The 25,278-nt window shown below is 39.5% G+C and overlaps 1 protein-coding gene across 1 annotated transcript in view; it reads right to left on the minus strand.

The window, feature by feature from the left end:
• The window catches only part of LOC123457243 (vomeronasal type-2 receptor 116-like), a 45,166-nt gene that overhangs the window by 17,528 nt on the left and 2,360 nt on the right, over nucleotides 1-25,278 (minus strand).

A 25,278-nucleotide genomic window follows, 5' to 3' on the forward strand; every position in this document is an offset into this window, starting at 1 on the left:
GGTCCCGCCGTCAGCCCAAGTTGGCGTGGCCGGTCTCGGGCCGCTGCTGTGTTCGCTGGAGCTGGGTTCAGGCGGCGGGGGAGGGGAGGGAGCCGCGGCTGCTCTGGTTGTATCGCTTCTCCACGTGTGCTTTTACCTCGCAGTCTGCTCCTCCCTCCGTTGCTCGCTGCCACTCTCCCCTCACGTTTCCTGAGTTGCGGAGAGCGCGGTGTGAAGGGAAAATCCCGCACCTGGCTTGTCCTGCGGCTCGAGCCGAGAGTCCGGCGGCTATATATCTGATAGAGGATTAATATCTAGGATATACAAAGAACTCAAAAAGTTAACCAATAAGGAATCAAACAAGCCAATCAAAAAATGGGCTAAGGAGCTAAATAGAGAGTTCTCAAAGGAAGAAATACGAATGGCATATAAGCACCTAAAAAAATGTTCTACGTCACTAGTCATCAGGGAAATGCAGATTAAAACTACATTGAGATTCCATCTCACTCCTGTCAGATTGGCCACCATCATGAAAACAAATGATCATAAATGTTGGCGGGGATGTGGAAAAAAAGGAACCCTTCTGCACTGCTGGTGGGAATGCAATCTGGTCCAGCCATTGTGGAAAACAGTGTGGAGGTTCCTAAAGCAGCTAGAGATTGATCTACCATATGACCCAGCTATAGCACTCCTAGGCATATATCCAAAGGACTCATCTCATTTCCTTAGAAGTACATGCTCAACCATGTTTATTGCTGCTCAATTTATAATAGCTGGGAAATGGAACCAGCCTAAATGCCCCTCAACAGATGAGTGGATAATGAAGATGTGGTACATTTATACAATGGAGTTCTACTCAGCGGTAAAGAAAAATGAAGTTATGAAATTTGCAGAAAAATGGATGGACCTGGAAAGTATTATACTAAGTCAGGTAACCCAGGCCCAGAAAGCCAAGCGCCACATGTTCTCCCTCATATGGGGATCCTAGCTACAGATGACTGGGCTTCTGTGTGAGAATGAAAATACTTAGTAGCAGAGGCCAGTAAGTTGAAAAGGAGACATAAAGGGTGGAGAAAGGAAGGGAGGAGGATACTTAATAGGTTGATATTGTATATATGTAATTACAATGATTGTAATGGGGAGGTAATATGATGGAGAATGGAATTTCAAAGGGGAAAGTGTGGGGGTGGGGAGGGAGGGAATTACCATGGGATATATTTTATAATCATGGAAAATGTTAATAAAAATTTAAAAAAAAATCATTACTCATTGATTATATATATGAAAAGAATGATCCTGGAGAATTCTGAGAGGCAGGTGCAGAGAAATTAAGGAGAATCTGCCATTAGTGGGAAGAACATAGAGCAACCTAGAAACCTGGTTATTACCTTATTGGCCATCTATCCTAAAATATTTCAAGTCTCACTACGGAAATATCTGCTCAACCATGTGAACATACATAATCACAGGAAGAAAAACAAACAAACAAAAACATGTTTTCATGTTCTCACTCATCGTTGAGAACAGAAAATAAAATTTCTGTGAACAGTGTTGAGCATATTATAATTAGTATTTACTGTCATTATTTCAGTTTTTATTGTTTTATATATAAATCTTCTTAATTAACAACATATTTTATGTGTGTACACCATGTATTTGTTCCCTCTTATCCTTCATTCTTTCCCCCATTTCTCTGGGGGCCTTCTTACATGGGGTTTCAGGTATTCCCCATGGGGTTGTGGGATATGCATTGTGGGAGCAGCAGTCAGTTATTTCTGTGGGGTGGGAGTGCCTCTCATGATGTTACAACATGTGGATCTTAAAATCTTTGTGCCACACATTCCACAAAATTCCCTGAGCCATTGTGGCTGGGTGTTAAATCTACTTCAGTGAAAAGTTCTTAGGAGCCTCTAGATCTCTGTTTTGGTAGGTGTTGAATATCCTCAGATTCTATCTCCTTCACCCTAGTGCTGGTTATCAGGTTGAATATGGAAGTAGTATTCTTGCAAATCTCAATTCCTTTGGCTTTTCATCTGACGTACAAGGGGTAGCTCATCTCCTCGTGTCTCCCTGCCTTCTAACAAAGAACAGATTCTCCAATTGAAAATGAGTCAGTATAGTTTAAACGTGATAAGCATTATTAATTTAAGGACAAATTGATATATGCAACCCCTCTTTTAATCAAAGACTCATGAGATCTTGACACTGGAAAGCATAATGTTTAATCTATAGGATTGTGTTCTGGTTCTCAAGTCCAGATATGGGTTCATTTACACTGAGTGGATCCCTTAGCCAAAAATAAAGCTACTGGTTACCTACCAAGCCTGTGTGCCTCTATAGCACTGGAGTGTACATCGTGTCAGGGTGTTTGTTTCTGACTAGCTTAGACAACTGGTTGCTCAGACCATTGTTGGCCACTTTCTCCCAGTAGTTCAGGAAGCACTTTCCTGCTCTGGACAGGATAACTGTGTGGGTATTGGCTCTATTCCAGATTGCATACAGGACAATTTATGCTCTGTGTCAGCAGCATATAGTGCCTTTGAATTAAAACAACTATGAGATTCCACCTTACTCCAGTAACAATAAAGATCATTAAAACATCAAGTGAAAACAAATGTTGTTGAGGATATGGAAGAAAACGAATCATTATTCACTGTTTGTGGGAATTTCAACTTGAACAACCACTATGGAAATCAATATGGAGATTCCTGAAAAGGAAGAACATAGAGCTACCAAGAAACCCAGTTATTCCCTTATTGGACATCTATCCTAAAATGTCCCAAGTCTCACTACAGAAATATCTGCTCAACCATGTGAACACACACAATCGTAGGAAGAAAAACAAACAAACAAAAAAATCTTTGCATGTTCTCACTCATTCTTGGTTCCTAATCTGGAACAGCTTCAGTTGCCAACATAGCTGATAGGCCACTCATAGCCCAGACAGTAGGGTTAGAAAGTTTTGGGGGGAGAGGAAAGATAGAATAGGTGAGGTTGGTGGGGGGGACACAAAACTAAATCAAAAAATTATCCCTGGAAGTCAAGTAAAAGATATAACCTTCAACAGGAACATGGGGTGTCCACCTGAAAGAAGGGCTCCGGAGAGGATAGGATGAAGCATCACCTTAATTTTGTTGTTGTTGTTGTTCTTTTTGTTACCATGGGCCTGTAACTCTCAGAACCAGAAAGCAGTTGCTATCCACAATAAGCTGTAGGTCTGTCAGAGCTTCAAGGCCTCTGAACCAAAAAAAACCCTCCCAAAACACGTTTCTCTCAAAGTACTTGGATAAATAACTGAGGCAAAGGTTAATTTCCTGCTTTCATATTTAGTTAACATGGAACAGGATGTATTTCTACATGAAATTATTAATTTTATGACAATGAAATTTGAGCTTGATGCTCTTCCATCACCTATGTTTATCCCTTACCGAATTCTTACCATATCCTTTCCTTACCTGAAATATTGCTCATGCCCTTCATGTCATGTGTATTTATTTATATTTTGCATATGAATGATGATATTTGTCATCTTGTTTTGGGGTATCCCACATTACCCTCATGTTCTCTTCACAGGCAGATGTTAAGCACGTGGGTATAACACTTTTTAAATTATTGTTTTTCTAATTGAACGTATTAATTGTATTCTCCTCTTTAAAAAAGACCATGAGAGCCAGGTGTAGTGGTGCACACCTTTCATACTAGGACTTGGGAGGCAGAGGAAGGCTTATAGTCACGAGTCCAAGGCTACTCTGAGACTACATAGTGAATTTCAGGTCAGCCTGGGCTAGAGAGACAGACGGACTGTGGAACAAAAAACACCATAAGAAAAACCTTGATGATCAGCATACCAATTGTGGCTCAGGGACCACTTCACTGGACAATGCTAAAAGATTACATATATTTAACATAGATTTATAACTCAGTTACTTTTCTCAAGATTCCATAGTAACTACATTTCTATTCAAAATCATCCTGACAAGCAGAATCTGTCATGTGAATTTATTGTTTTCCAAGACAGTAGAATATTTAACATTGACATTTTAAGTCAGTGCTCTCTAGTGAAATCTAGATAGATATTACCAATATCTCCACATCACACTGTGGATATATATCCATAAGTGTAACACAAATACTTTTTAGTGGGGACAGAGTAGACATTTAGTTGAGGGTCAATTACTCAAATTTATACCTTAAGAGAACAGATGATCTTAGTCAAAGCTACTCCACTATGCTCTTATCAAATGAAGGTGGCAATACAAAACAGGTACAATAATGGGTATGACTACATTCCAGTAAAACTTTTGAAACCAAATACAGATCCTTGTTCTAAATACAGATTTGATAAATAAAGTATTATGAAGAAAAAAGGCTGGAATGTTGTAGACATGGTTCAGTGGCTAAGACTGTTTGCTGAATAAACATAAGTACTTCAGTTCACATACCAGGCCCAAGATAAAAGGCATGTATGGCTCTGGAACCCCAGAACTGAGGTGAGCATTGACAGGAAAATCACTGAGCCTTGACTCTCAGCCCTAGCCAAAACCAGCTTATGGGTGTTATAGCCAGTTTTCATTGCCAGTGTTTGGCACACTCTCCTGTTGTCCATCTGAGGTTGTGCAGGAGGTGATGGCCTCTCCCTATTAATGTTCTTTTCCCCTGCCATCATGAGGCTTCCTCACCACCAGTCTGTAAGCCAAACTAATCCTGCCCTGCCCCCCACCCAGACAAACCAAAGCTGCTCTTGGTTGTGTGATTTATGCCAGCACTTGAACCTGACTGCCACAGCTTCCTTTTGCTTCTTTAAAAAAATGCTCTGGGAGGTCTGGAGAAATGGCTTAGTGGTTAAGGTGTTTGCCTGCAATGCCAGAGAACCTCGGTTCTATTCCCCAGGACCCATGTTAGCCAGATGCACAGGGGGTGCATGCATCTTGAGTTCCTTTGCAGTGGCTCGAGGACCTAGTGTTCCCATTCTCTCACTCTCTCTCCCTCTTTCTCTGTCAAATAAAAAATAAAAATAAAATATTAAAAAAGCCCTAGGGATGGAAAGATGTCTTAGTAATTAAGGTGCTTGCCTCCAAAGCCAAAGGACCCAGCTTTAAAACATCAGGACCCACATAAGCTAAATGTCCAAGGTGGTGCACAGGTCTATAGTTAGTTTGCAGTGGCTGGATGCCTTAGCACACTATTCTCTCTCTCTCCTGGTCTCTTCCTACCTATTTTCATCTCAGATAAATGACTAAAACTAAAATAAAAAGCCCTAAATTGATTACCCTTTGCCTATTTTTACTTCCAACCAAATTTTTTAGCCAAGTCTGCTTCTGGAGCCCATCATATCTTTATAGAAGTTATTTTGTATTCTCTGTTTCTTGAATGCAGCCTTTTATATTTCCTAGTATGCCTGCCATATCCTGTGCTCACAAATGGAAAGCAAGTACGATTAAAACTTACATCAGATGCCTTTCCCTGTAGAGATGATTGCTCTGCCCCAGTTGAGCTTGCCCTGTGGGCAGACACTTGCTCCCTCTACCATAGGAGATAAATGTGAGGGATATATTGTGTTCTGGAAAACTCTTGATTTCACATTCCTACGTTTTTTATTATTATTATTCTAGTGCATGTCTGTAGTTTTCTGTGATCCCAGTTTCTCTGTCATCTCAGTTGTGCTTTAGATTTGATTTCCAGTTGTACAGACCCCCTCCATGCCCTGTGCAGCTCTTTGTGCTTGGAGTCCTTCCTGCACTTCCCTAGTGGGATCCAATCCCTTGCCTGATGTAGCAGAAATCCCACCAAGTTGTGTTTCCATTTTCTGTAGATATTTCTCATATTTTTCTTTTGGAATTTTTTTTGTCTTTGATTTCTTCCCCTTAAACTGTTTCAAGATTTCAATGGTACTATTTATTTATTTATGTATGTTTTTCAAGATAGGATCAGACTTTAGCCCAGATTGGCCTCGAAATCGCAGCAATACTCATACTCTGCCTCCCATGTTCTGGGACTCAAGATATGCACCACCACACACTCCCAACTCTAGTGCTAGTTTTGATCCATCATCTTCACAGAATCCCTCAGGAGTATGGGAACCCCAAAGCAGAAGCAACACTTCAGTGTCTCATCCCACAGTGTATAATGACCACATGGAATGGAGGTCACATTAGAGTGTTCTCAATTGTTTCCTTTGCTTCAAAGCACTTGAAATGTTTTACATTTTAATTTTGGTTTGCTAAATACTAGAATTTTTATGTTATTATATATAACTAATAAATAATTATGTTAAAATATTAAATATATAATGATTTTATAGCATACAATTTTAGAGTCACTTCTTTCCAAGTAATATCCCTGCATAACTTCTGAAATCAGAAAAGATAAGGTGTGTTCAGGGTGGTATGACCACAGATTGTATCCTATAATTTGGTTAAATTCAATAGATCAGGAATATGATTTTAATATTCTTTGAGAGATGCTAGAATTTATGCATCTATTAATGTCATATATGAGACCTATATTGTTACATTGTATCTGCATTTGTTTTTTTTCTCTCTTTATTTTTTTTTTAATTTATTTGAGAGAGAGAAACAGGGGTGTTGGGGAGAATGGGCATGCTGGGGCTTCTAACTACTACAAACAAATTCTCGACACATGTGCCGTCTTGTGTATCTGGTTTACAGGACTACTGGGGAATTGAACTTAGGTCCTTAGGCTTCATAGGCTATCATCTTTCCTGCTAATTCATCTCTCCAGTCCTCTGCCTGCTTTTGATATCAAGTTAATACAGATTTCCTAAAATAAGTTGTAAGTTAGAGAGTAAAGTGCTTGTCTACTCTGCTTGAAGCCTAGGGTTTTATCCCCAATACTACAAAAGATAAGAAATGTTGGTGTTGCTTTTGTTCATATTTACTGAAAGAAATTGAACAGAATTTCTCCTAATTCCACCTTAATAATTTGGTAGATTTATGTAGTGAAACCATGTAGAAGTGGAGATTCCCTTCTTAGGACTTTCTGTGTTATGAATGACAAAGGAGATTTTATTTTGTTTTATGTTTGTGTTTATTTGTTTTTTTTTTTTTTTTTTTTAGACAGTGCCTCATTTTCTATTGGTATGACTATTCAGCAGGGTGCTCAGGAAAGCATCATGTCCAGCTCCACATGCAGCTTGTCTCTGGGTGACTAAGCAATGCCAGTGGTAAACTGGCCCATCATTGGGCTGGTGACAAATTGCAGAGCATGTGTTCAAACACATGGGCATGTAGGGGAAATTTTATTTGCTGAGCAAAGGCCAGAAAGTAGGCAGAGTATCCAGCATTCAGTGGACCTGAGTTCATCCTGCTTTGATGTAACCGCTGTGCCATCCTGTGGTAATTTCTATTTGAGAGCCCACCCAAATTTAAATCCACCTGTGGTACTAAGAGCCAGGACCTGTGTCATATAACTTGAGCCGAAGCAAGAATGAGTTTCCATTATAAGCCTTAACCATAAGGAATTGAATGTTGGGAATATTTGTTTGGACAGGAATGAGATGTGGTCTCTGCAGGCTTGTGAGGGTGAAGCAAGATGTTTCAGGAGAACTCGCGCATACTGGGAGCAGTTTACCATCACAGTGATCATGGAACCAAGGCCTGGGGAAGGTCTAGGAGTAGAAACGTGGACGGAGGAGGGAATCTCTGACTACAGTGAAACTAGCATAAAAAGGATGGTGGTAGGTGTCAGCCCATTCCAACAATGAAAGATCAGTGTGTCTAGCATGCAAATACTGTTGGCAGTCATGAGAAAATATGAGAGGTATTAGCCTCATTTTCTCAGAGATTGGTCAGCTAGTGAGTGTCTTGTTGGAGATTACTGAACGATTAAAGTAAATCCTTCTAGAAGTTTTCAGTCAAAACTGAAGTTGCTTGCAGGCCTGGTCTTCCCAAAGTTTCCAGGGAAGAATTTTCTCTGCCTCTTCCAGGCTTTTCTAGCTCCTGGCTCCTCTGGAGTCGGGATTATAGATTGTCATTCCAGTTTCTGTTCCCTCTTCCCTGTCTCTGGTACTTAATTTTTAGAAAAGATCTCTTTGTGTATTCCAGGCTGGTTTCAAAATTGAATTCTCATTCTGCAGTGTATCAAATGGGATTACAAGTGTGCATAATCAGGGCTAGAGAGATTGCTTAGTGGTTAAGGTGGTTGGATGCAAAGTCTAAGAGCACATGTTCAACTATCCAGGTCTTTAGTAAACTAGACACAGAGTAACTCAAGTGTCTGCACATGTGCACAAGGGAGTATGTGCATCTGAATTTTGCATGCAGTGGCTGCAGTCCCTTGTGTGTCAGTTTTGTCTCTTCATTCCTTTCTCCTATCACTTTCATAAAAATATAAAATAAAATAAGTGTGTAAATCAGAACCATCTTCATGTGTCTTTTGTTGTTGTTGTTTTTTTTTTTTGTTGTTGTTTTTTTTTTGGTAGGGTACTGCTTTAGCACAGCCTGACCTATAATTCACTATGTAGTCTCAGGGTGGCTTTGAACTCATGGAGAACCTCCTATGTCTGCTTCCAAGTGAGAGGATTAAAAATATATGTAACCATACATAGCTTCTGATATCTTTATGTCATCAATTCCTCTTAAAATGATGCCAATCTTATGGATTTGGACCCGTGGTAATTTAATTCAGCCATCGTTCTGAAGAAACTCATTGCAGTAGTCAGTTCTAGATGCTGGGTTTTAATATATGAATTTGGAAATCAGAGACACAGTTTGGCCCACAACAAAAGTGCTCGCTATGAGACAGAGAGTAGTGAGAGAAGGAGAGGGAGGGATATCTCTCTCCTTCACATTCTCTCTCACCACCTCTATTGGTGTATGGACAGGTGACAGCCAGACATGACTCCTGAGAGGCACATTGATCTACTTGTCTTCACTCAGTGTCCTGTGATGACCTGGGTGTCATCTTTCTGCTGAGAGAAAAATCCGTTATGAGCTCCACATTGAGATCTGAAAAGTGTTCATGTTACATACAGCTGTGAACTCAGAGTCCTCTTGAGGAACTGGTCTTGGGCAGTAGGTTAGCTCACTGATATGAACCCTCTATTACTACCCTAGATGTCCTCTCTCTTCTACACGGCCTTGATATTCCAAGTGTACACCCTTTCTCAATGTTCTGAAAGATTCTGGGTACTCCATATTATCAGTCTCCACAAATACCCTTTTTTCTTGCACAATTTATCCAAAGCCCAAGAAACCCAGCAGCTCAGACATCTCTGAGAAGGTGGGATTGGTAATGAGTGGCCTGCAGGTGGGCATTCTAGTGGGCAAATGATGGGATAAGATTGGGACAGTGACATTATGGTACATATATTCCTGGAGCCCTGCCAGTGCCATATAGGGCCTTCAGAGTGCCCTAGAATTTCCCATGCATCACCATTGGCAGGAGTTATTTTGCACATCTAGTACTGTCAATGGTTTTTGTTGATGAGACATTCTTAGAAAATTAAGTAGGTCAGCCTATTGGAGACAAAGCAGCTTTTGGTTTGAAAAGAGTTGCTGCATTCTTAATGGTATGCCATGGCAGATGAGGGAGAAAAGAAAATAGATGAGGTAGGATATAGTTTCCTGGTTATTTAGAATTCAAGGGACAGCCTCGTTCTGGTAGCACTGAGTTCCCCAATATTATGGCAGAAGGTAAGGGGATAACTTAGTTAGATGAGGGATTGGAGGGGAAAGGAGAAAAACACTTGGGCACTGGGGTTGAAGTTTAACATTGTGGTAGATTTGCTGAGAGGGGAGAAGACAAAGTACATGAAGCCTTAGTCACCAAAGTTATGGAAGCCACAGGGACCCAGAAGAAATAGGGTCATCTTCAGAGGCTTGTGAGTGCATACAACTGACCTTAGCACTTTCACTATTACAGATACAATAGAAAGTTTATGAGCATAGCACTTGCTGAAAGTGCTGTCACATTGTCTTCATCGACACATCTCTTCCTGTAACTATACCTCACTTGTCAAGAACAGGCAGCCCTGAGTCTATGGGAAGCACAGTGTGTGAGAAAGTGGGCTTGGGTAAAAGAGGAAAGAAGAATTGTCTTTGAATAGTAGAACATGCTTGATAGGCAGGGACCTACCCTTAACATTTTCCTTCCTTCCACAGCTATGCCCTGTCCCTGGAAAAAGAAAGGATAGAATATGTTGGTGGAGATATTCATATTGTCTCAAGGATGTGTAGAATTTTATTTACCTGGAATGCAGCATGTATTAAATTAACAAGATTTGTTCCTTCATTTTATTAACTTTCAGAGGTGATTGAAGAGATTTTAATTGCTCTATTGTAAATACAGAGAATCTAGCTTCTTATGTCCACACTTGGTGTTTTCAACCAGAAGTCTTGTGCTTAACCATGGCCAGTAGTCATAGCACTGCTCCATCTGAGGACCCTGGGTCCTGGGGACAAAGCTCAGGCTCCAGGCTCTGATGGGGGCCTCTGTGGTCAGCACTGCTCTCCTGTCAGCAGAAGGGAGGAAATGTGCACGTTCTCAAGTGTCAAGAGTTGCTGTTCCCCCTCAGAGGACCTACCTTCCTTAACAAAGACAATAAAACTAGGAATCAGTGTTGTTGGCTACATTATCCTGGCCTTTTCATTGACACCAGTAGAGGTAGCTTGTTGCCTCCATTTGAAAAGCTTAGGTCACCAGTTGTTTCTCACACACATGCATACTTCTAGGCCTCATGGCCCAGGTATATTTATGCCCTCTTCTCAGTGTCCCATCTTCAAGGACAGAAAAATGCATAAAGTAACACAAGAACAGAAAGGAGAAACATAAACATAAAAAAATAAACCTCTCAGAGGGTCATCATGCTTCCTTACCTTTCTCATGTGCTTACTTTTCCAGGGTGGTGGTAAGAATGGTGTGGCTATCAGGTACTACAGTTAATCAAGAAGCAATCCCACTATTGTAAATAAGGTTCAGTTGGGGTCTGTGTCCCAGAAAGTACAGACAAAGCTCAACCATGGTTCAGTATAGCTATTCAGAAGAGAGAGACACTTCTCTATATTCTGAATCTCAAGGCTTCCTGAGACAACTGAATTCTGAGGTTGCCTGGGCAGCAGCAGGTCTGCATCATAGTGCAGGGAAGAGTCACAGAGGGTTTCTCAGGGTGGGGGAAGGGAGACACCAGCCCCTCTGCCACACCCATAAGCCCAATCGAGCCTTCTCCCCAATGCTCTTGCTCCATTATGCATGGATATATGTATATGTATATATATATGTATAGGGACAATTTCATACTTATAGACAACAAACCATGGTATTTCCCTCCCGTCCCCTACTTTCCCCTTCAAAACTCTGCTCTCTGTCATATCCCATCCCTCTCTCCATTAGTCTCTCTTTTAATTTGATAGCATCATAGTTGGTTTTTTTTCCCCCCCTATTATGAGCGTATTGTGTAGGCATTGCTAGGCACTGCCAGATCCTGGATATCGAGGCCAATTTCTGTCCAGACAGTGGTATGTAAGCAGTGGTACCCTTCCTTTTGTTCTTACATTCTTTCCATCACCTCCTCCACATTGGACACTGAGACTTGGAGAGTGTGGGATGTTTCAGTGCTGGAATTCCTCTGATGCTTTTTCTCAGCACTATGTTGCCTTTTGAGTCATCCCAGTGGTTATCACCATCTGAAAAGAGAAGCTTCTCTAACCAGAAGTGAGAGTATCCTGCTCCATGTCTTCATTCACCTGTTCCTCATATCCTGTTCCTCATGGAACATTACCATGTGCAACCAGATGTTCCTCAGTCTGCTTTACTTTTGTAGCTTTTGATTTGTAAGCTACCAATTCTGTTGCTTAGAAAGTCTGATATTATGCCTGGAAGGCTTGATTTTTGTCATACATTTGAGTGTCAGAAGCACAAATGTCCTCCAGTATATCTTAACCTGCTTTATGAGTGGTTTTCCTTTGCACTATCTTGAGAAGCACAACACAAATTATTTTACATTTATATATTTTGCTAACTGTACAATAGGAAATGCATGCGATTCAGTCACTCTGCAATGGCTTTAGTCAGAATGATAGATTCCAATTGCAAAACTAAAATAAATACAGAATTTATGCTCCTGATTAAAATTTCAAGCATGCTTGTGTGTCACATTATATATTTTTTATTGGTTCAGCCAAACTTCTGGCATTGTTCAACATACACACATGCAAGCACACACACACACACACACACACACACACACACACACACACACACACGTCCTTTGACAGACCAGTAGATTATTTTCATACCTAAGAAAAATAAATAATTCCCCCTGCACTTCCATTGTTTCATTTTTTTGACCTGAACACTACCTAAACTAAAGAATACTGGAACAGTCACTTCAGCAATTTCTTAGGAGGTAGATCATTCTGTTAAGGTATTATGAACTGACAATAAGCTAAGGATTACATTCCACAGTTCCTGGTGTCATAGTTGGGCATAGATGGGTCAAAGCCCAAGGGAAGATCCATGGGATTGAGAAGCATTCCTCAATAAACCATGTGGACCTTGTAACTCTGATCTTTCTGGGAATGCTTGTCAGCATGAGAAAATGTTTGAGAAGATTATGTCTGCATAATCATCCTGTTGATGTCTGAAAGTGAATACCCTACCAATGACAACTTCTTTAAGCAGAGCTCCTCTGACTTAAATAAACTCCAAATCCTGACCCCAACACTAGCAGACAGGGGCATTGGGAGGTGTGTGTTCCATGCATTTTGCACATTATAGTGAGGAGAAAGCATGTTAGCCTGGTTCAAATTCAAATTCAGTTTTTCAGATATCCAAATTCTTATTTCCTTTCAAATATATCTGGATAGCTCTAGACTTATCCTCCTACAGAAACGGGATGGGACACAAGAGAATGGGCCCCAGAAGGCAAATCACTGAAACCAATCATATATAGGAAAGAGAAGACAAGGGCAGGCTTGCTCCCATCCTCCTAAAACTGATTTGTTTTTCCCATTCTATTCTCCTTCAGGGAATTGCATATTTGAGAATTATCATCTAGAAATTAGAACCTACACTGCAGTAAAATTTCTGTTTGGTTGCAAGGTGGGTTGGGAATGGATTGCATTCTACAATAATATCTTGTCTTATAAAAAGCAAAATTGTTTGATCCCTTCCAAAGCCCCCAAGCCAACGGTATATGACCTTTGCTACATGAGTCAATGTAAATGGATAAGTAAATGGCCTAAGGAACTAACTACTCAGTCTGTCCATAATGTCCTTGAGCTCATTAATGAATTGTGATGGAAGATGCTTGCCTAACTCTGATTCACTGGACGAATTCCAGAACTGTTTTGTGAAGAAGGCACTGATGTGAAATGTATGCCCCACCTTTCTTTCTGCTTTTTCATCTCCAGACACAAATTTCCATTTCAAATTTATTTATTTATTTATTTTTAATTTTTTTTCATTTGATTTATTCATTTAAGGGAAAGGGGGTGGGAGAGAAAGAGAGCAAGAGCAAGTGAGCATGCATGATTCAGGGATTCTAGCCTCTGCAGACAAATTCTAGGCACATGTGCCACCTTGTGCATATATCTTACATGGCTCCTGGTGAATCCAACCTTGTTCTTTTGACTTTTCAGAACAAAGCTTTAACTGGTAAGACATCTTTCCATACCCCCATTTCAAATTTAAATAAAACTGAATAATATGAGCCCTTGGACTCAAGGGTATATGCTCTGTGCACAAAAACAATAGCTAGCAATGAAATTATCTTTGACATGTAATTGATCTATACAATCTTCAAAATAAAATGTATGACTTCTCCCTTTCCTCATGTGAATAATCCCCCCCCCTTAGGTCTTCCTTGTAGTATATTTATGTTAGATATAAGCCCATATTAACCCAGCATTCCTCCTATTGAGCTGAAGCACTACTCAACTGCTAAGTACAGGAATTACCTGGACTTAGCAGTGAACCATACATACTCACACACAACTGAATGTATGGTAGCATTTTGCAAGGGTGTGTCCTCACCAGCAGCTCCAGAGTCCCCCAGCAGCAGAGGGCACAGGTCTCTCTGTGAGGAGATAACTATAGCAGCTTAGGGCTGGAGAGATGGCTTAGCAGTTAAGTGCTTGCCTGTGAAGCCTAAGGACCCCAGTTCAAGGCTGTATTCTCCAGGACGCACATTAGCCAGATGCACAAGGGTGCACAAGCATCTGGAGTTCATTTGCAGTGGCTGGAAGCCCTAGCGTGAACATTATCTCTCTCTCTGTCTCTATCTATCTTCCTTTTCCTCTCCCTCTCTCTCTCTCTCTCTGTCACTCTCAAATAAATAAAATTGAACAAAAAATTTTAAAGAGAATAGCAGCTAAATGTTGGAAAGAAACTTCTCCTCTTTAGATGTGACTAGAGGAACACTCTAAATTAGCATATTCAGACATGCATGGCCAGAGACTCCAAGCTGCTGTCCATCAAATTTCTCTTATAATGTAAAGCCAGATATTCTAATGGCACAACACAACTAACCTCAAAGGGCAGAGTTCTGTAACTGGCCCTGTTGAAACTACCCTAGTAGTTTCTATGGTATATAGCTGACTTCATTTACTCAGTGATGCCTGACCTCTCACCTTCTTACCAAACGAGGGGGAAAGGAACATTCTCACAATAATGTGATGAAATTATCATAAAAATAGAAAACAAGAAAGTCCTAGTGGTGCAGGTCTTTAAACTCGGCAGTGGGAATGCACAGGTAGGAGATTCACTCTGAGTTTGAGGCTAGCCTGGGATGACGTTATGTGTTCCAGGTCAGCCAAGGCTTCAGTGAAACCACAGCTCATAAAACTTGTCCCCTCAAAATAAACAAATAAATAGTAGAAAATAAATCCAGGTATGTTGTTACATGTCTGTTATCCTTCATTGAGAGGCATAGACAGAAGAATCAAGAGTTCAAGGCAAGACTTCCTACATAACAAGTTCAAGGCCTTCCAAGTCTACATGAGACACTGTCTCAAAACAAAGTGAGAGGAGGAAGGGCTGGAAATTTGTTAGGTATATCCACTCCTGCACAAGCATAAGGGCCTGAGGGACCCTGAGACTGCTGAAGTTCACATCTCCAGATTCCATGTACAGCAGTTGAGAGTGGCCATATATGTTTCTCACTCCAGTCCAGCAGAGGTACAGAGCTCCAAGAATCAGCAGAGACCTGAAAGCTCAAGAACCAGTGAATAGGCGACTCTAACTCCAAACACAAGACCTGGCAGAAGAATAATGGATATTAAGTGTTCCACTGAAGCACTGCAAATGAGCAACCTCTACTGCAAAAGGGCACATACATGTGCATACACACATCACAACACATTGCAAACATGTGCCCAGCAATAAGTGGAAAAATAATTTTTACAAACGGCTGGGGATGTAACTCAGAGTGTCGAGTGCTTGACTTGCGTGTAGAAACCCTTTGGTTCAATCCTCAGCACTGCACAAACCAGACATAGTAGAGCAAGTCTGTCATCCAACACTGAGGAGATCGAGGCAGTAGTTCAAGGTTATCCTCAGCTACATATAAAATTCTTGGCAGCCAGAGTTACATGAAACACTATCTCAAAAATAAAACAAAATGAAAGTAAGGGGCCAGGGACAAAGCAGAGCAGTTAGAGGCACTTGATTGCAAAGCCTGCTGGTCTGGGTTTAATGCCCTATTACCCATGTAAACTCCAGTGCACAAAGCAGTGGATATGCCTGCAGTTTGTGGAGGCAAGAGGCTCTAGCATCCCTATGTTCTTTGTCTTTCTCTCTCTCCTAAATAAATCAATTCAGTTTAAAAACAGTAGAGAGGGAGACACAGGGTCTGGCCTGATGGGATGAAAACAGAAAACATGTCTATTCATCTTTCTCTTATCCTTGGCTTACATCTCACTCAATAGCACATCATGTTCATTTAGTTTCTTGATGTTTTTCTTTGAAACAGGTGAAATTCTACAGCTTAGCCTGGGTTCTGACTCACAGTACCCCTCCATCCACAGCCTCTGCAGTGCTGGGCTTCAGCTTCCCTCATATGGAACTACAGGAGCAAGACAACCCTCCCAGCTATTACATATCTTTAGGGTTTTTGTTTGGTTTGGTTTTGCTTTTGCTTTTTTGAGGTAGGGTCTCACTTTATCCAAGGCTGACTTGGAATTCACTATGTAGTCTCAGGGTGGCCTTGAACTTATAGCGATCCACCTACCTCTGCTTCCCGAGTGCTGGGATTAAAGGTGTGTGCCACCACACCCAGATCTTTAGGTTTTTTAATGTTTATTTATGTATTTATTTTCCAACAGTGTGTATGTGAGAGAGACAAGAGAGAGAGAGAGAGCATTTCAGGCCTCTTGATACTGTAAACAAATGGATTTGGGTTTATGTGAATAATAGGGAGATGATCCTAGGCAATCAAGCACCTTTAGCCACAGAGCCAGCTTCCGAGCCCTTGTGTATTCATTCAACATGCTGGAACTAATAATTAGGGTGCATAAATACTAGCCATGCTCCTTTGACATGACTTGACAACACAGACGTCAGCTGCGTCCTGACTCAGCCTGAGCAAGGTGTCCAGGTGAAATATGGGCTGTGATTAGTCATGAGATGCAGATGTTCCATCACACTCATTTCTACATGTAAGGAAGTTCCAACTGGGGGGTTTAAACTGCTTCCTTGCAATGCCTGGTGGCCCAGGCTCAATTGCCCAGTATCTGCAAAAAGCCAGAGGCACAAAGTGGCACATGCATGTGGTGTTCATGTGCAGTGACAAAGAAGGCCTGGTTTGTGTTCTCTCTCCTCCCTCTCTCTCTCACTCTCACAAATTAATAAGTAAATAATAAATATACCTGAAGTATAATGAAGGTTTCTAACATTGTCTGCTAAAAGTAGAGCAAGTCACTCAGTTTATAAGCAGTCCAATAAGTTATGTATGTGTACACCTATATTTCTGTGTATATGTATTATGTGACCTACATAACACAGTTAGATCAAGATGTAGGATCATTCTATTACCCTCCAGTAAAACCCCTCATGCCCTTCTCAGTCCACAACTCCACCAAAACCTCAGTGTTGTTCTTATTGATGATGGTTTATATTGATTATCAACTTTATGTGACCAGGGTCACCTGTAGGGATGACCTGGGCTTGGATGAAGTGGGAATGCTCACCTTAACTGTAGGCAGCACCTTGCCATGGCCAGACATCCTGGACTGTATGAAAAGGAGAGACAGGGCTGTGCACCAGCATTCATTGTTCTCTGCTTCTGCACTGTGGTCATTTTAATTTATGTCCCCCAATAGACTCAAATGTTTTATTAAAACTTGTACCTTGGATTTCCAGCCACCTAGCTTGAAGAGGTGTCACTGTGCACACATCCCCAAGTCCAGCCCTAAGGTGTTACTGGGGCCAGATTGAAAGTCCCAAGAAGCCAGGAGCCTAGAAATACTATCCCACTCCAAAAGGAGCTTTAGTGGGGCCCTGCATTCCTCAAATTCCAGGCCCTACTCTCTGCTAGAAAGTAAGTAAAAAGTCACTCTTCTTATTGTGTTAGAGCCCTCCCTAGATATAAAACTAGGTAAAAGGGCATAAGACAAGCCCTTGAGGATGGAAAATGAGTAATGGATTAAAATGCTTATCGGGCTTCTGTAAACTGCTCGCACCATAGGCCCTAATACCCTGTCTTAACCACATTTTGTCACCACCATCCGAGAGTCCCTGCAAATGCTGACCACTGAGGGTATAGGAAACTGATTGGTCCACAGAGTGTGGGCTTGAGTAATTTAAAATGATTGGCTTAGAAACTATGGAATGGCATAAACTGATTGGCCCGCACTGCACGGGCTCCTGATGCTAAGAAATGATTGGTTTTAATGCACAGGCTTTGTCAGATATCATATACAAGCTGTTCTGTTCCTGCATTCGGGGCTCTGCAGTCCTCTACCCCTGCGTGGTGTACAACTGTGGGCCCCAGTGAGCTTGGAATAAAAATCCTCTTGCTGTTTGCATCAAGGCCATTTCTCATGAGTGATTTGGGGTGTTGCCCACAGGAGAAAAGAGTTCAATGCCTTGCAACTTGAATCACAATATTAATTGTTTAAATCACCATTCCTTTGTTGTGCTGAAGAAGAGAAAATGTGCAGAGTGCCTGCAAAACTTATGTGACAGTGACAGTGGGCTCCTCGTTCTGGGGTTCTTACAAGTTCAGTTTCCAGTTTAAAGTATGCAGAGTGCTTGAGTGCTACCTGGGTTCCCAGAGTGTGCTTGCCTGTGGTGCTACTGGTCTTTTTTCTCTCTTGGTACATTTGGTAAAAGGGGCCAGCTTCTTCTGCCAATATGGAACTTCCCCTGGGCCTGTAAGTCTGATACAAATCCCTTCCTACCATAGGTGTGCCTGATTAGACTCATTTACGTAAACCTTTATGAAGACAGAGTAATAGGGCCATAATGCAAAAATCTATTTATGGGAGGATTCATTCATTTTATACAAATATTATTTTCTGAGTTCTGATTTTATTAAATGCAGAATATAAAATTGTGGACCATTGTCTTTACCTAGCTTATAAAAAAAATTGGTTTTATCCTTTTTATTAATCGTGAATATTTATTTTACATTGTTATGCAAAACATCGCATTTAATTTATTGAAGTCCATATGAAATAACATATTCATGAAATTATCACATATATCTTTTGAAAAATGTTAAAAAAGTAACAGCTAAATATTATCCATATTTTGCGGCATGATATCTCAAAATTTGTGTAAATGTTGTATATTTCAGATGTCAATATTTTCATGTTTTTTTTAATATATTGGAAGGCTATATGTTCTAATTTCAGTTATATATAAAATAAATAAAATGTTATTTAACTCCATCCTCCAATTAGTATTGAAGGATTGTAAACATTCATGAGTGAAAAAATTCTGAAACTCAAGTAATTCATTACAAGTGAATGCTTTTCAAAGTCAAATGATAGTGTGCCCATTAGATATTTGCTCAAAATATGTCACATCTATCCATTACACATCACCTATGTCTGTCTTAACACTATAGCAGTGGAGTGTCACAGCAGCCACAGAGACCATGTGACAATAAAGCTGAAATGATCTACCTCCTGGACCATTACTAATAAATATACTATAGCTAATTTACAGTGAATGTTGCAAGTTACTGCTTGCAATAAAGTAAGTCATTTTCACAGTTAGCTAATCAAATAAGAACCACAGTTCAAAAATTCAAATCACAAAAAAATAAATATGACTGCTCTAATATTATTGTCTTAATTTGTTGGCCTAGAATAATCATATGTGTTTTGGGGTGTTTTTGGAGGAAGGATCAGGCAGTTGATTGCTTTGATTCAGCAGAGAGTCAGTTGTGAAAGATAAGCATTTCTAGAGGTGGTGGAATGGAGCTAAGGCCTCTGAAATGTACACCCAGTCACTGAAAGATGAGAATTATATTGTGTGTAGTTTAAATAGTTTTAGAAGAATAAATATATTGCATACCTATTATAGAGAAGCACGTGGTACATTATTTACTTTTACATATAGCCTATGAATGTCTTCTTCCTATTATTTCATAATAGTTTGGTGGGTGTAGATCCTTATCTTACTCATAAAGGAGAAGCATCCTAGCACAAATATATGCACAGTTTTATAAACCAGCAATGGATACATTATTTAACCTTTTTTTTTTTTTTTACTATGTTTTCAAGAGTGGGATATAACTACAGTAGTCACACAAGTTAAAAATTGCAACAATTAAATGATGCTGACCTATTCCATTGGCCACTATTATTTACAGCAATCTAAATATCACATTCAAAATTGTATTGCCCTGAATAATATTCAGGCTTGATATCGGTCTGTGTTTCCTTGAACCAAAATTTTGCTATATAGCTTCAGGAAAGACAATGCAAAATATTCAGGAGAAAAACAAGAGGATATAGTAAATCATTATCTTATTTTTATCAGGAAGCTAACACTAATGCCAAGGCTTATCTCATTCTCTTGGATATTCCTTATGCCTGGCTCTCTTTCACATGGACCAGGAAAAACACTGTCACTGTCACAGAAGTTTTGCAGGCACTCTGCACATTTTCTCTTCATCAGCACAACACAGGAAAGGTGATTTAAACAATTAATATTCTGATTCAAGTTGCAAGGCATTGATTTCTTTTCTCCTGTGCATGTATAAATCTCTAACCCTCACATTTGAGTTCTAGGTTATGTAACTTTGGATAGTAAGCTAAGAGTGTTAGATGAAAGTATCCAAATGTAAATTCAAAGGTTTTGGTGTGGTGCCTTGTTTTTGATGTGTCTTGATGAATGTCATCAAAAATGCAGATAGCATGTATAAGGACAGAAAACAAGGATAAAAGTAATCTATCTTCAAGAAAGTGGCAAGCAAGGAAGTTCTACTAGGACCAAGTTCTTAACCACATTTCTTCAAAACTACAACATTGAGATGTCAGTCCCCAGCTGTTGAATTTTGAGAGACAACTGGTATCTGTATAACAAGTAATACTCAGGAGAAGTTACATTAGTTACAGTGATGCACCAATAACTTTAGTAATTACTATTTCATAAACTTTTAAATTAGAAACACAAAGAGTTTATTTCATGAGAGATTTTATAATTGTCCAAGTTTTCATGATCTGCAATCCACTAAACTACAAATGTATTAAGAAATATCACTGTAGCAACAAATTTATTTACAACATTGTCAGATTCTCAATGGCATCCTTTTCTTCTTAAATAATAGACTAGGACCTTTCATGGTCCTCACAATCTTACCTATAGTTATCATTCTTTAAGTTATCCAGGAGATTCCACACACTTTGACAATACTAATGTATATTGAAAACACGTTAATGTAAAGCCTTTGCTTCTTAAGTGTAATATTCTTAGATCTCTTAATCATACCCTCAATGTATCTCTGAATATTCTTTGAGCACTCAACTAAAACTTCTTATAATCTCAAAGATATTTGCTCTATTCAGCAATTTATGGTAGGTTTCCATTAAACAACTTGAAGAATGGAACAGATATATTTCATTTGATTAAGACTTTAGGAGAAAAATACATGGTGCATTAACAGTGATTTTCTGAATGTTTTCTTTACTAATTTTAGAGAGATTGAGAAAATGATTATTCTTGATACTGCAAGTGAAGTCCAGAGGTATTTGCAACTTTGTGAAACTGAATTTCAGTAGGTGAGGTGCATTGGAAACTGGCCTGAAGGCTGTGCAAGGAAACTGCAAAACATTGTTATAGGACAAATATACATTAAAGGCACATTAAATTAACACACATGAATTAAAATTTAAACATCAGTTGGTTGGAAAAATATGATTTTTCTTGACCCTCTGAAGAGGATTTCTACTTGCTGTTAATAAAATGTTGTAGGGCTTAGGAGAGAAAATTCAACCTAGCAGCACTGCACTGGAGTCCACGACAGAGAAGACCTCCACTATCGCCATGGCCTTCCCTTGGTGCTATGGTAGACAGGCAGGAAGGTGACCCACACACTGCAGACTACCAGCATACTGATGGTTAGGATCTTGGCTTAATTAAATGTGCCAGGCAGGTTTCTGTCCAGGAAAGCCACAGTGAAGCTACCTACAACCAGAGGTCCAAGGTGTCCCAGAATACAGTAGAAGGCAGTGTCTGAGCCTTTGTTCTCTCTCTGTATCTTTGTCTTCTTAATATAGAAAGGTAACGGATGTTTGTGCTATTACACTGTATCCTGCTACTTTGCAGAAGGAGCTAACAACATTTATGAGTTTTTAGATGGAGATTCTCGGGTTACTTATGAAGAGAATAATGTCATCTGCAAATAGAACTAACTTAATTTCTTCCTTTCCAATTTGTATCCCTTTTATTTCTTTCTTCTGTCTTATTGCTTAATATAAGCCTTCTAGTACTATGTTCAAGAGCAAAGGTAAGAGTACACCACTATCTTGTTCCTGATCTCAATGAGAATGCCTTCAGTATCTCCATATTAAGTATTATTTGTGCTTTAGAAGCTTTATATACAGCCTTTATTATGTTGAGATATAAGCAGTCTATGCCTATTCCCTCCTATGTTTTGATCATGAAATGATGTTGTATTTTATCAAATGCCTTTTCTGCATCTATTGAAATGATCAGGTGGTTTTTGTGTTTAAGCTTCTTTATTATGTGTTATAAGACATTGACAGAATTCTATATGTTGAGCCAAACCTGCATTCCTGGGATGAAGCCTACTTGATAAAGGTGGATAATGCTTTTGAGGCCTTTTTCTGCATCTATAAGTAAATTAAAATGAGTAAGCAGTGTGGTGGCGCACATGTCACTGTTGCACTCATGGCCTGGATGCAGGTTGGCAGCTATAGGCCACATCCAGGTAAGCAATTCTCAGGGAATATGCAAATGCTGTTGTGGAATGTTTTTAAAATGGCAGCAGAAAATTTATTATTGTCTCCTGATATTTTTATTTAACACTTTATCTCCCCTGGTTTTCTTCTGTGTGTGTGCCTGCCTCTTCAGCACAGCTTCTGCTGTGTCCCTGTGGTATCCACCATCCATTCTAAAATGACGATCCTTGTGGTAAGCATGTTATTTTCATAGGATACTATTTATCAAAAGCTTTCCTTCACTGTTTCTCACTTGATCCTACATGTGTCTTATGATCTGAAATACCTGCTGGTAAAAATTTTGAGTCATTAAATCATCTTTCTGTAGGATTCCAGATCTGTGCACCCTCATCTCAAGACATGTTATATGATGTCATGACATGTTTTACTTTATCACAGGTGTCCTTGGACAGCTATTAACGTCTTCTCCAAAATCTCAAATTCCCACTGCCTTATCATTTTTCTTGCTCTCCCAGCATTTGGGTATCCTTCAACTTGTTTCAATGGGAGATTATCTACTCAGAGGAAGATACTTTGGGTAGAATAGCATTTTATTTAATAATTCACTAAACCCGTCCCAAAATAAAAGTGTTAATTCATTTACTTTCCCAACTATTGAGAATGCTAAAGAAACACTTAACTTCATACATATTAAGGTGCACAGTCAAAGATAATCATAATATATGCAAATCAGGTTATGAGGGATATTAACTAAAGCCATTGCTTGAGCAAGATCATTATAGGCATTTATCATTTAAACAAGTACTGGAGGAATATTTGAGGGGGTTTTATTATCCAATTTAACTTGTACTAAATGTACAAAGAAAAAATGATGAGGAAGGACTAGTAAATCATAAAAGGGTAAAGCTGATATTAAGTACCCAATTTATAGACTTGGACATTTTTAGTTTCTGCTTTTTTGCTGATTAAAATGCATACTCTTTAGTTGTCCACATGAACAAACACTTCAACTCTAATTTTTTGTTCCAAAATGCATTAAAAATCTTTTTACATATTACTTAATGATGTGAAAAGTTAGCTTAAGTAAACTAACACTTAAAGGGTATGAGGTTAGCTTCCCTGTTTAAAACCATTTATACACGTCTACATCTACATTTGCAGTTTCCTTGGATCTCTAGCAAAATGTTGACTAAGCATAGCACACTTTGATGTGTATGAACTGAAACACATACTTTAGATTTCTGTGAAATCCAAAATGCAGGACAAATACCTAAAGAGCCAATAAAATGATTTTTAAGAAGTTACAGGGAAACTATATGTTCAAAATCTGAATTGCCTTGAAAAACAACAGCCTGAGGGCTGTGTTAGAAAACTAGATCAAGCACATGAGAAAAGTAGAGTCTCTTTTGTTATCTTGTTTTGAACACTGACTTATTGAGAGGATATTTTAACCAAGCACACACACACACACACACACACACACACACACACACACACACACACAATCTCATAATGGTTTAAGTAACTTTAGAATTCTGTCTTGTCCCACATTCATAGTTATATGGGGATATGACTGCAGCTCATAGGCCAAAAGCTGGACACAAATGCAAGATATACAGGAGGCAGTTTCTGTTCATCATTGTTAGTTCAGACCCGTCCTCTGCTTTTTAGAGCAACCAGAAAAGTACAGTTATAACAATAAAGGTTGATGAATAAGATGAAGGGAAAATGACTTATATCCAAGCAGGATTTTTATAAATATGAAGGCAGTTATGCTGCCTTGTTTCTGTAAACTATTAACTAAAAGTTAGAATTAACATTTTGAATATTATTTACAGTTGACCTGATCTTTTCTTCTTCCTGTCCTGTCCTACTGATCCTGAAGGCCACACATTCCAGATGTCAGAAATATAGGCTAGGGGAAACTTCCTGAGCCAGTGTGAAATTGGACAAACAGTGCTGCTTACCCATGAAGACACAGGGCAAACACTCAGCCAAACTGGGTGACACTGCTTACTATAGAGAATGCTCTAATTGAAAAGAGTTTTAGAAAAAAACTGTTCCAGCTTTAATTGCAAATGCCTAAAAAGGTATCAGACAATGTAATACAAATGACATTTTCCTTAGAATTTTCCTATTGTGCAAAATTTCTTTTTGTAGGAAAATAAATCTGTTTACTTTTTGAATTACATGTCAGAGCGTAACTGTACAGTTTCAGGGTGATGGTCCCTTACACTCTTTAGCATTAGCATATCTCCAGCTCCTGGAAACCTGAGCACTATATCCCTCCTCCAAACCTCATTTACACTACTGGATATGTGCCAATCTGAATGCCAGAGAAAGAGTTCTGCATAGTAATGAACATAGGAAGAGGTAAGTTGGGAAGACAACAGAAATAAAAGCTATAGGATTAATTATGGAAAATTAAATACAATCACTCTCAGAACTGGCAAAGGTAGAGTTAAAATGAAACAATAGATGAGCAAAAGCACTGGTGTGCATCAGACCCCACAGCATCTCATGGAGTTCAAGGAGAAGTCTCTGTTAGAATCAAGAGCAGGGGCAGATCCCATGGGGACTGGAAGCAAGGTAAACCCAGGTCCCATAGATAAAAGAATGTGTTCTACAATGTTTAGGGTCAAGCAACCAAAACAAGATTAGACTGCTAGAGTAGAGACAATGTGTGGTAAGTCCCTGGAATGCAGTTCTTTGAGGGTATATATACTCATTGTATTAGTCAGGGTTCTCTAAAGGAACAGAACTGATACAATGAATTATTTTAATAAGGAAATTTATTGGATTAACTTATAGTACTCCAATAGAAGTTGCAGGCCCAAGAATCAGGGAACCTGGCAGCTGCTCAGTCCATGTGGCCAGATGCCACAGCACTCCTGATCTGCCACTGCAGATGGTGCTGGAAGGCCTGGAGGCTAACTGAGGAGCCACTGGGTTTTGATTCACATAGGTC

The sequence above is a fragment of the Jaculus jaculus genome, unplaced genomic scaffold (assembly GCF_020740685.1).
Source record: "Jaculus jaculus isolate mJacJac1 unplaced genomic scaffold, mJacJac1.mat.Y.cur mat_scaffold_110_1_198054_arrow_ctg1, whole genome shotgun sequence".
Taxonomy (NCBI): Eukaryota; Metazoa; Chordata; class Mammalia; order Rodentia; family Dipodidae; genus Jaculus; species Jaculus jaculus.